Raw genomic sequence first — 12,307 nt, 5'->3', positions numbered from 1 at the left:
AGCCACACAGGATGTTACAAAACAGCCGACTAAGCTGCAAACAATAACTCCATCATCCAATCAGGATGTAACAACACAGCCAACCAACCCGCTTACAGCAACAAAGCCAGTACCACACACAACCCCACCAATATTTATAGAGAGACGGCAGCTCCGATCACTCTTTGCTCGCACAAGCATGAAGCCGAAGACACCAGCCTGAAGATGACAAGTGGGACCTCGTCGAAACGTCGCCAAGACACTCTCAATCTTACATGGGAAAAGACCCAAATACGCCAAGACCTACACACACACACACACACACACACACACACATATGTATATGTTTTAAATCATCATCTTCATAGTGTTATTCCCATAGGTGCAGGGTCCATTTTTAAGATTGTCAAACACTATCTTGCACAATCAAATGTGGCAAGATAGTGGCATCCATTGGTTTTGACAAAAATACTGACTGACTGGCTTGTCACCTGGGCCTGGCATCAGTTTTGTGTCTGTTCAGGTCAGATCTCACCACCTTACCAAAATTTCAAATATAGAATAAAAACTAACAAGAAGTTCTATTTTATAGACAGTTGCCTTGAGGATATTGCTAATAGAGGGATAAATAAATACTGTAAGTATGAACAGCAACAAAAATACTGTTAATATCTTGAATAAGCCAGTTCTGATTCTTATGTAATAAAACAGGAAAAAAAATCTATCTGGTTTCGTTATGCTAGATGTAGATGGGCAGAAGTAACTGTTCATGTGGATCAGACTGTTGCTGTATTTGTACTGCAGTTCATTATAATCTTTCAATATCAAGAATTGTCCTTGAACAAAAGAATGAAGCATGACATGTTTAAATAAATATATATTTCACATTTTTAAAATATCTTGAGTTGTTAGCTTAAGCATCTAAACTTATTTGAACATACATGCAAAGATTTAGGCACTCCAATCCAATTTTATGTTTCATTAAATCCCTAAATCAGCAACAGCTAACGGAACCTCTGTGTGGTAGAAAGTTAAAATGAAATATTTTTGCAAATGTGAATGCTTCTTTTTTTGTGTGCAGCTTTTGACAGACTCAGAATAAAAAGATAGTGAATATGGTAACGCAGATGCATGGATACCCTTTCAATCAATAATTCTTAATGCTTCTTTGTCAGAAACAACAGTTTACAAACATTTTCAACAAGCCTTTCTATTCTTGCTTTTAGATTTTTGCCACTATTCTTTGAAGAATTCTTCCACTACAGAGTCTCTGTCTGTCTGTCTGTCTGTCTGTCTGTCTGTCTGTCTGTCTGTCTGTCTATCTATCTGTCCGTCCGTCCGTCCATCCATCCATCCATCCATCCATCCATCCATCCATCCATCCATCCATCTATCTATCTATCTATCTATCTATCTATCTATCTATCTATCTATCTATCTATCTATCTATCTATCTATCAAATTTATATAGCCTCCCAACTCACAAGGTTACTCTGGACATTCTGTTAACAATAGTCTAATAGCACTTAGTCTAATAGCACTTAGACTTACATACTGCTTCATAGTGCTTTAGAGCCCTCTCTAAGCAGTTTACAGAGTCAGCATATTGTCTCCAACAATCTGGGTCCTCATTTTTCCAACCTCAGAAGGATGGAAGGCTGAATTAACCTTGAGCCGGTCAGGATCAAATTCCTGACTGTGAGCAGAGTCAGCCTGCAATATTGCATTCTAACCACTTTGGCTCATAAAATAGGATAAAAACAATAAACATGTCAAACACAGTCATATTAAATGCATGCACATGTGAGATTTTATCAGCAACAGAGCCACCTCAAAATCTTACCAGTTCCCGGGAATTCCCTAGGCCTGGTGACAAAGCCAGATCTTGAGCATGTTCAATAATATTCAGTCTAATGACTGTGAAGCTGATTCCAAAACCTTTATCCTTCTTTTACCTTAACTATTAGATTTTGAGCTTTGTTTTGGATGGATGTCTTGCTACAATATCCAGTCTCTTTGCACCTTCATTTTTTCCATTGACAATGGGATATGAGCTTCTAGGTTATGTTGATAATGAACTGAATCCATTCCTCCTTCCACTGTACACTATTGTCTGCATCACTGGTTTCCATAGATTCCAAAATATTAATCGAGCAATCCATGTACTTCAAGGGAGAACCACGGAGCCCACTGGGATCTGCACCGGGTCAGGGGCCGCATGGGTACAACTTGGTCGAGTGCCTCCGTGGCTGCCTTTTCCCAGGCTTCCACTAAGGCATCGGCTGAGCTGTGAGCAAAGGCAGCAGGTGGGGATCCAAGCGCCGCCTGGAACCGCACAGGGTTTAGAGATTTAGAGATTCTTAAAATAGCTTTCTCCTCTTGATATAAAGAAACCACCTTTATTTTAAAATGCTCAGATAGTTATGTGGAAAATCCTGTGGTGCTGAAAGTAGATAGAACTACAACAGTTAAAATATGAAAGTTAGAAAGTTCAGAGTTTTTGTATATTTCTGTAATTATGTTCCCCACTGTGGGAAGTAAGCCCCCCCTCCCTGAGAAAGAAATATTTTGGGGAATATTAAAAGGAAGAATATTCTATTTCTCCAAAGAATTTTAAAGGCAGAACTCCCCCCCCCCACCATGTCTCTTTGCCCCAAACAGAAATCAGGTCTGCAGAAATGCAGATGTCATAATCTTGTCAGAAAGATTGGAATCAGGAAGCTGGGATTAGAAAGAAAGATCCCTAGAATCAACAATCCTTCACACCAAAAAAATCCAACAGTCATCAGCCACAGCCCAGGGAAGCAGGATATGACCTTTGCGACATAATAGGATTAACCCACCACCATCAGAATACCAGAAAGGCACACACAGACTCAGGTCAAAGGTCATGCCACAGGAACAACTGCCAACAAAAGCCCAAGAAGGTATATAAACCCACTCCCTACTACATGTGGTCAGGTTTTTTTTTCCAGAGCCATCTTTCTGTCTGGCTTTCTTTCTAAAGCAGTCACCATGCTGTTTATTCCTGGCTTGGACTGGACCCTGATGAAGATTTTTCCTTCAGCACCACCTAATCATGGGCCTAACAGGTCAATCACTTTTTGTGTCTTATTGACAATTTTACTGTTAAAAAAAAAGCAAAGAGCACTGAATTATCTGAAAAGTTGTCCACATGTCATAATGACTATTGTCTTATTTTGTATCTATAAACAACTGTACATAAATGATAAAAATAGCTGGGATTTTGCAAAAAGCATGTTTAAATTCGTAATATGTACAGATTGTGTCAGCCTTTGGGCATTTAAGAATCCATGGAAGCATATAATTTGCCCAGGGGTACCCAAATCTTTACATGCCACTATATTTATTTTATTTTACTTATCACATTTCTCTGGAAGCTCAAGGCAGTGTATACAAGGGTATTCTAACCTCAAAACAGCATCACTATTAGAAAGAATTGCCTTCAAACTTCTCCAATATAGGATTTGGTTGGATGTTTCAAGTAGGAAGCTGAATGCAGATCTCTTTAATTCTACTCCAAAACTTCAACCATTATACCATGTTGGTTCTTAGTTATGTCCCATGAAAGGCAGAAAATGAAAAACTCAAGGTATATCCTGAATCCCACTCCCCCATTTTTATTTCTCTTCTAGTGACTTGGAACATTTTTATTTGCATTCTATTTTATTACCAAATGCCTGCTCTTTGCAACCTCTGAAAGCTCAACATTTGCCCTCTTTTTATTCTTCTATGCTTTATGGCAGACATAATTGTGTGTGTTTGTGTGTCTGTCTGTGTGAAAAGCAAGTATGTAGCTAGCTAATGTGAGGATTTATAAAGTAATCAATTTGGAATTCAGCCCCTTCTATCTGTTTGACCAGGGGTCTTCAAACTTGGTAACTTTAAGACTTGCAGACTTCAACTCCCAGAATTCTGGGAGTTGAAGTCCTCAAGTCTTAAAGTTGCCAAGTTTGAAGACCCCTGTATTTGACATATAAGGGTCAACAGAGCAACTCTTTGACAGATTCAAAATCTATGTGACCATGCCCACAATAGATGATAAAATACAGCTGCATAAAATGATGTTTGAAAAAAACACCCTTATTTTATCTTAAAAGCTTTTGAGGAAAAGCAGCAAAGGAACTACTTGAAGGTGGAAGGCTAATGTACTGCATGGAGTACTTTATTTATTTGTATTACTCTTCTGAAATAATCATAATAAAGATAGTGGTTTGGCAATGAAAATGAGCCACTAAAAACAATCAGTCAATTCTAAACATTCTCAAAGCTCATTCAAAAAGGCACCTTGAAATCATGTGTTGTGAATTGGCTGCACTGGAATGTGGCTATTCATCAGAACACTGTACTGGTGGTACTAGGTAAATGTAAAGGTTTCCCTATCCATCCGTACTCAACTCAAGGGGATGGTGCTGATCTCCGTTCCTTGGCCGAGAGAGCCACCATTGGCCAACATGGCTTTATGTCAAAGCTGCACGGAACACTGTTGCCTTCCCACTGAAGTGGTACCTATTCATCTAATTGCATTTGCACGCTTTCAAACTGTTAGGTGAGCAGGAGCTGAAGCATGGGAAGGGAGCTCATCCCATTGCGTGGCACTCGGGTCTTGAACCTGAGCTGTCAGTTTTCCTTACCTTGAATCGCTGAGCCAGCGCACCCTCTACTGTGGTACTAAGATGCCTCAAATTCTATAAGAAGCTATCCTAAATTACTTTGGAGCTATTCCCATAAACTCACAAGGGTGTACACTGATGCGGCCTGTTCGAAAATAGGCCATGCAAACGGGGGCTGAGCGTGTGTGCAGGCAACTCCATTTGTGCATGCAGCAAGTGAGCATGCACCCATGCACAGCTCCATTTGCGCAAGCAGCAGGTGCTTACGCTAGTGCCTGGTACTCACACAGGACCATCCCCTCTCCTCTCCCCCTCCCACCAGTCCATCAAGCCAGAAAGTTTGGGAACTGCTATCTTAAAATACTCCTGGGTTAGCCACCAGATTGATGGTAGAGCATGGCTGTCAGTTTTGCTGCTGCTGCTGTCCTAGTGAAGAAGGAATACTATATATAACACAGGGTTTTTCAACCTTTTCACCCATTGTACCACTTTTAGGATATGGCAACATTCGAGTACCACCAGTCCCCTAGCAAGGTGTCAAAAACTTGATGACTGAAAAAAAGGAAAAAAAAGTGAAGTACAGGTAGTCCTTGACTTACAACAGTTCGTTTAGTGACTGTTTGAAGTTACAATGGCAATGGAAAAAGTACCCCCCAAGCCACAGCCGAGCAAGACACCTGCCTGCCCGCCCAGCAGCACTCTTCCTCCTGTATGAGGTTTTCATTGTTGTGAACATTTCTGTTGAGGATTGGCAATGGGAGTGGGGTGGGGGGTTGTTTGGTTTTTAATCCCCCCATCTGCCGGGTGGTTGCAGCAGGTTTTGGTCACTTCACATGACCCTGGGACACTGTAACCGTCATAAATATGAATCAGTTGCCAAACATCTGAATGTAAATCACAAGACCCTGGAGATGCTGCAACATTCCAGCTGATTGGCACTTCTTCTGGGCTCAGCAGAAGTGCCAGGATCAGCGCCGAGCTCCAGCTGAAGCCTGGTGCTGATCCTGGTGCTTCTGCTGAGCCCTGACAGCCCTGAAGCTCCAGCCGTCTCTCGCTCAGGGCTGTGCAGTGCTGCCACCAGTTCAGCTCATTCCCCTCCCCTGCTATCACTTTTCTAGGATGGTCAGGTGCCAATGTACTACAGGTGGTACCCATACCACTGGTTGAAAAGCCCTGCTATAACACCCCTCTGCGTTCCAAATTCAGGGGACAAAATGCTCTCCATCCTCCTAAACAAATGATTATTCTGGGAAATGGCCTTTCAGCACTTAAAGCAAACATGTACTTCTTTCTTCTTCCTCTCTGCTAAAGTTTGAAAAGTCTTCCAGCCATTTGGGTGATTGCTCATTGAAAGAAAACATTCCAAGTGTGAGAGCAACTGTTAATCCCTTTGGGGAATAGAGAAGATTGCTGTCCATATAAGGATGGAAAGCTGTTTGATGTTATATTGGGTGCTCCTAATCATAAGGGGGAAAAAATTCCTCTTTCAGCAATAACTCCCCCGTTTCATTAGCTACTTCTAACAATTCTCTACTTTTTAACCCTCCTCAATAAATAAAAGTTTGCAGTAGTATATTTAGTAAATTTAGTCCAGCATATGCTAAGAAACTCACAGCTTGATGCATCCTTGCCTACTGGAAGCGGATACCAAGATCACTCCAGCCATATTATTTATTTATTTTACTAGATTTTTTTTTACCCCAACTTTATTATTGTATTCATAACTCAAGGCAGGCAACATATAATACTCCTCCTTTCTCCTATTTTCCCCACAAAAAACAACCCTGTGAGGTGGGTTGGGCTCAGAGAGAGTGATTGGTCACCCAGTCGGCTTTCATGCCTTGGGTTGGGACTAGAACTCAGGATCTCCTGGTGATTGGCCAGCACCTTAGCTTCTAGGCCAAACAGACTCTTCCAAATTGACAACCCGTATTTCAGGATTCTCTCATTTTTGAATGCTCTTTCAGCTCTACGAACACATCTCTGCCCTGCCTCCTTCCACAGAGGTGGTTGCTACAACTTGTAATCCTGCCAGGAAAATTCGCCCCCTCCTCTTTTCATTTTATGCACAGTAATAAAACTCGCATTGTGGCATCAGGCTTTAGGATTAGCAATGCCACGGCTTAAGGCTGTTTCAGAGCTGCTAGTCAAAGCAGCTCGAATCGTTTGCATGCGGTGTGCACAATTACGTTTGCTGCATGGAGAGAAGGATTTGTGTTTAAACACTATTAATATTGGAGGGACATCTGCAGCATAAAAGGAATTTAAGTTAAATAAAAGATTGTTTTCCTCTCCCTTGTAATACTAATCTGGCATTATTAATTGATTTTAAGTTCTTTTTTTTCATTGTTGATTACTCTGTTGGGTGTTTGCAAAAGGGAAGTGTTATTTCTTATTGGAGTATCCGTTTCTCGTTTTCATTTATGTTTGATTTGTTTGAAGAAAGAAAGATTAAGATTTTATGGGGAAAGCAGTTGGGCATCTTGAATGCTGAGCAGAAGAATTTTTCAAGGACCTTCATGATTGCAGAAAAGGATTAGACTTCTAAGCTGGGGTATTTACATGGGGTGTGTGTCAAAAAAGCCAATATAGTGGTTGTGGCTGCATCATTAAAGTCCTATCATGTTTTTACAAAACACAAGTGTTGTAATATGTATCTACTTCATATTGGGCTAGAACCTAAAAGTATAGTTCAGCCTCTGCTTATTTTAAAACCACATAAGGCCCTGTTAGAAATAGCCCTTTGCTCCTTACCTTCTTGGGGTAGTTAAGGTGCTGGACAATCACCGGGAGATCGTGAGTTCTAGTCCCGCCCTAGGTCATGGAAGTTTATCCACAGCTGTATAATGAGAAATATTGGCCTGCTTTTTCTGCAGTATTATTTTAAGCCTGTGGGCAAGCCATCTTATTTGTACATTGCATTTAATAACCAATTCAGATGATATTCCCAAGGGCGAACATGGCAAGATAAATTAGTTCCTATTTATTGATTTTTATCTGTTCTGATTTATATGCCACTCCTGTCAGGTGCAAAGAACCAAGAATGACATGTGGAGTTACTTCAGAGTAATTCTTTATTATACTTCACTTATAGACAGTATCCTGCCAGAGAAAAACACCCATTTGCATAGCAATTAACACACTGGGAACTGCTAGGGAGAAGCCATTTCAACTCTCTTCCTGCCAACCAAACTTTCTAAGCTCTGCTGTCTTTTTTGCTCACTGGGAAGGAGCCTCTCCCTCTTGTCTTTCCATTCCAATTCCAATCTCAAAGACTTTGTGAGCTTACAACAAACTCCTAGGAAATAATATATAAAAGAATAAAAACATCTAGAAAAAATAGAAGCAAATGATCGCAGTGAAACCCAGTCAACCTCTAGGCGGCATAGTATAATCTTCTGTTGTCCCCAATGGCTCCCCTAAAGGCTTGTGTTTGATCAATTTATAAATTAGAAGAATAAAGTAAGAAACAATGTTAGGCCCCAGTCACTGGTGTATCCACAAAAGAGGACTAAGTGTAATTTATTATGACACAGCCTTTTCTCAATGACCTATTTATTTGCTTATGTAATTAATATTTTGCCTGTTTTACTAACCATAGTGACCCTGAGCAGTTTATAGTGGCATAAAAGCCTAAACATAAAAATATTAAAAGCATTAAAATTAACAGGAATTAACAGCAATAACAGAAGGGATCTTGGAGATCTTCTAGCCTAACCCTTTGCTTAAGCAGGAGACCCTACATCATTCCAGACTAGTGGAAAAGATATTTCACACAAAAAGATACTATAGCCCCATGGTGGTGAACCTATGGCACGGGTGCCAAAGGTGGCATGCAGAGCCCTCTCTGTGGGCACGCACACCGTCACCCCAGTCCTAGGCCTCCAGATGGGTTTTATAAAACCTTTTCGCTTTAGGCCTCCGCTGCCATGTGCAAGAAAAAGAAAAGGTTCAATCAATCAATTTCAACTTCTCCCGGGGAAAAAAAAGATCTCGCAAAGTTGGAATTGGCTGATTGAACTTTTTAGTCCCACTCAGTCTGCCATTACCACTGCAGCCACGCCCACCCAATGGGCCACGCCCACCCAATGGGCCACGCCCACCCAATGGGCCACGCCCACCTGGCCCCCAATGATACATAAGTGGGTTTTGGGTTGCGGTTTGGGCACTCAGTCTCTAAAAGGCTCGCCATCACTGCTATAGCCCAATATACAAACAAAACAAAAAACTACAAAAGACAAACTAGACAAAAACTACAAAAGACAAAAATTAAAACAAGCGCAAGAAAATGGCAAGAGAACATCTATCCAACCTTGATGAATATAAATAACTGGGACCCAACAGATTATATCCCAGAGTTCTGAAGGAGCTGGCAGATGTTATCTCTGAACCGTTGCACCACATGTTTCATAAATCCTGGAGCAATGGGGAAGTAACTGAGGGTTGGAAAAGGGCTGATGTGGTTCCCATCTTCAAGAAAGGGGAAAAAATGGACTCTTTGTGTCAGCCCATCAACTATTGGAACACTGCTATTATATCACCCATACTCCTTTTCATTAAACTAAGCATACTGCATTCCTGTGTGTTAGCATATCCCCATTCTTTGTGTGTTAGCCTTCAGTTAGTTAGTTAAATAAAGTTAAAAACAAAGAGCATGTTACAGGAGGTGGGCTCTTGTCTCTCAGTCAATCACCCATTTCTAGTATAGCACATCCCACTGGAGTCTCAAGCCAACCAGCAGAGTTTAAAGGCCCTTCAGGAAGGCCAGAAGAGTGGAGGCAGATCTCATCTCCAATGGCAAGATGTTCCAGAGGGCAAGAATAGAGAAGAGTCTTCTGCTGGACCCCACTAGCCAAATTTTCCTGTCCACCTGGGTCTGCTGAAGGAAGGAGATACGTACAGTATATGGAAATAGAGGCTTCTATAGTCATTTAGCTTTCTCTGAAGATCTGATTGTAAGAATTTGTGATCAGAATATACTGTATACCCGGATGAAGACTGAAGTTGTAATGGACCATGATCTCACTTCCATCTACAGCAGCTCTTGATATAAAACCAACTAAGTGTCCAGTTAGATCCTTTGTCATCTAATCAGAATAGAGCTGAAATGAAGTTAGAGGTCTTCTAGTTCAAACCTCTGCTCAAGCAGGAGATCCTATACCATTTCAGATAAGTGACTGTCCAGATCTTTTTGGATCCTGAGCTTGTCTTGGCTAGGCCTACCAGCTTAGGGTCATTGGCAAATTTGATGAGTTCCACTTCTATTCCCTCATTTAAGGGAATGCAAGTGAGATTGTGGTATATTGAACGTCAGTCTTCATCCCAATATATATTCTGATCACAAAGAGGTTATCACAGGAATGAGAAACCAGGAAGGGTTGACAGATGGATAATTTTATGTAGGTCCCTACCTAAAAGATTCACATAATCATGAATTAGAATATAGATGTTATTTCCTTTAAGATTCATTTTTAGACATCGGTTATTTAAAATAATGGAAACATAGAAGTTTGGGGAGAAAGTTTGAGCATTCACACACTGGGCATCATTAAAAGATTATGAAAATTCTACATGGAGTGCCTGATCTGAAGGAAAAAGGAGTGATTAAACTTTAGACCCTGGAGCTAAATTAGAGCTCAACTTAATTTAAGAGATGTATGTGTTGGAAGAGAAGGCTTATGAAAGGAGTTATTTTGCCAACAGAGAAATGGATAGTGACAGCTCTCAGCTATAAAGGCATACATATGTGATGTAACAGAAATATATTCTGCGCAACAGGTTTGCATTTGAAGTGGAGTGGGGGTAGGGATTGGTTTATTAGCAAGATGAAGGTTATGTCAAGACTGTGCTTTACAATATGAATGTTCATTCTTTTCACAATATGCCCGTGATTCCTATAAATAATAAAATGTTAATAAAGTCACATCAAAGAAGATAGGTCTCTTTCATCTCAGTTAAATCTTCCAATAATTAATAAATGTGGTTTTCTGAAACAAAACAAAACAGAAAAGCTGTGAAATGCCTTTGAAGAGCATCAAATTGCCTGCCCCTACTCTTCATTCTGAAAGGGCTACAGCTAGAAATGCAGACATCCAGAGACCAATTTAATTCCCTACCACCCCAACCCTGTGAAAGTGTTCCCATCTACTTCAAGTAATAGTAAATATAAATGAGAGGCCTGTGAAATAACCATGGATAACATTGTGCTAACCTATTCTCTGTTTTGCAGTGGTTAGAATATTGTACCAAGACTGCGGAACATGTAGTTGAATTCCTAACTCTGCCATAATCTTTAGTAAAGGTAAAGGATCCCCTGCACATGCGTGCTAGTTGTTTCCAACTCTAGGGCCTGGTGCTCCTCTCCATTTCAAAGCCGAAGAGTCAGCACTTCTTCGAGGACGTCTCCGTGGTCATGTGGCCGGCATGACAAGATGCCAAAGGCGCACAGAACGCTGTTATCTTCCCACCGTAGTGGTCCCTATTTTTCTACTTGCATTTTTATGTGCTTTCGAACTGCTAGGTTGGCAGAAGCTGGGATGAATAACAGGTGCTCACTCTGTTACGTGGCACTCAGGATTCGACCCGCCAAACTGCCGACCATCTGATCGACAAGCTCAGCGTCCTAACCCACTGAGCCACCGCGTCCCTATATAAAACATAGCACAATATAAATTGTTATCTTTCCACCTGCAAAGAGATTTACAAGCTACTTAATAATGGTATAGTGGTAGAGCCATGGGGGTACAGTGGTTAGAAATGCAGTATTGTAGGCTAACTCTGCCCACTGCCAGGAGTTCCATCCTGACTGGCTCAAGGTTGACTCAGCTTTCTATCCTTCCAAGGTTGGTAAAATAAGGACCCAGATTGTTGGGGGCAAAATGCTGATTCTGTAAACCACTTAGAGGCGGCTATGAAGCACTATGCAGCAATATGTACTGGAAAGTCTAAGTGCTATAGTGCTATTGCTACAGTGTTGTACACCACCCAGAGTTGCTGTCAAGCTCAAAGAAGCCTCATGCTGTTTCAGCCATTTCTATTTCTTGGCTTCCCTACAGATGCAGGGGGGAGGGGGAAAGAATGAAATGTGCATTTTCAGGTGAGAAACTGCTAAGCCTGAGAACCAAGGTCATCCAAGATTTTGTTTTCTGAGAACTGAAGTTTCTTTCTCATAATAATTGTCTGAAGCTTAGTTGGGTAATGTGACCTGCACTGTTGGGGCGAAGGAGGTTTCTATATTTTTATTATACTGCACCAAATAGCCAGAGCTGGTTTTCTATTCTTCAGTGCCAATGCGGTGCGCTCAATAAAGTATTGCATTAGAGATTGGAATGTCTCAGTTGTGCTTACTTCATTGGGATCATCAGTCGGAACCTTGACACTTACTTTTTGTAAGATGGGTAATCATATAAATGTGATTGATTGATTGATTGACTAGAGAAGAGTGACAGGGTTGGGATTTCAACTACATCCTCTGCAATCTTGGTACAACATTCTAAATCTCATCCAGCTGTCATTACAGGATTGTGATGACATCTCCCCAGAACTGATATTTCTAGCTCAGAATCTGGAAGAGTAACAAAGAGAACCATTCAGTTAGCAAGAACAGAAGAGTAGATGCCTAGAATGTATGTTAATCTAGAACAATTCAGGGTCTTCATTCTGCATGCCAATCAGATGTTGGAGAACACAATTCT

The 12,307-nt window shown here is 40.9% G+C and overlaps 1 protein-coding gene across 1 annotated transcript in view; it reads left to right on the top strand.

Annotated features, from left to right (window-relative positions):
* Positions 1-12,307, top strand: part of FHIT (fragile histidine triad diadenosine triphosphatase) — a 985,611-nt gene that overhangs the window by 843,142 nt on the left and 130,162 nt on the right. The window lies entirely within an intron of this gene.

This window comes from Vipera ursinii, assembly GCF_947247035.1.
Source record: "Vipera ursinii genome assembly, chromosome: 2".
Lineage (NCBI taxonomy): Eukaryota > Metazoa > Chordata > Lepidosauria > Squamata > Viperidae > Vipera > Vipera ursinii.
This window is presented reverse-complemented; position numbering and strand designations above follow the sequence as displayed.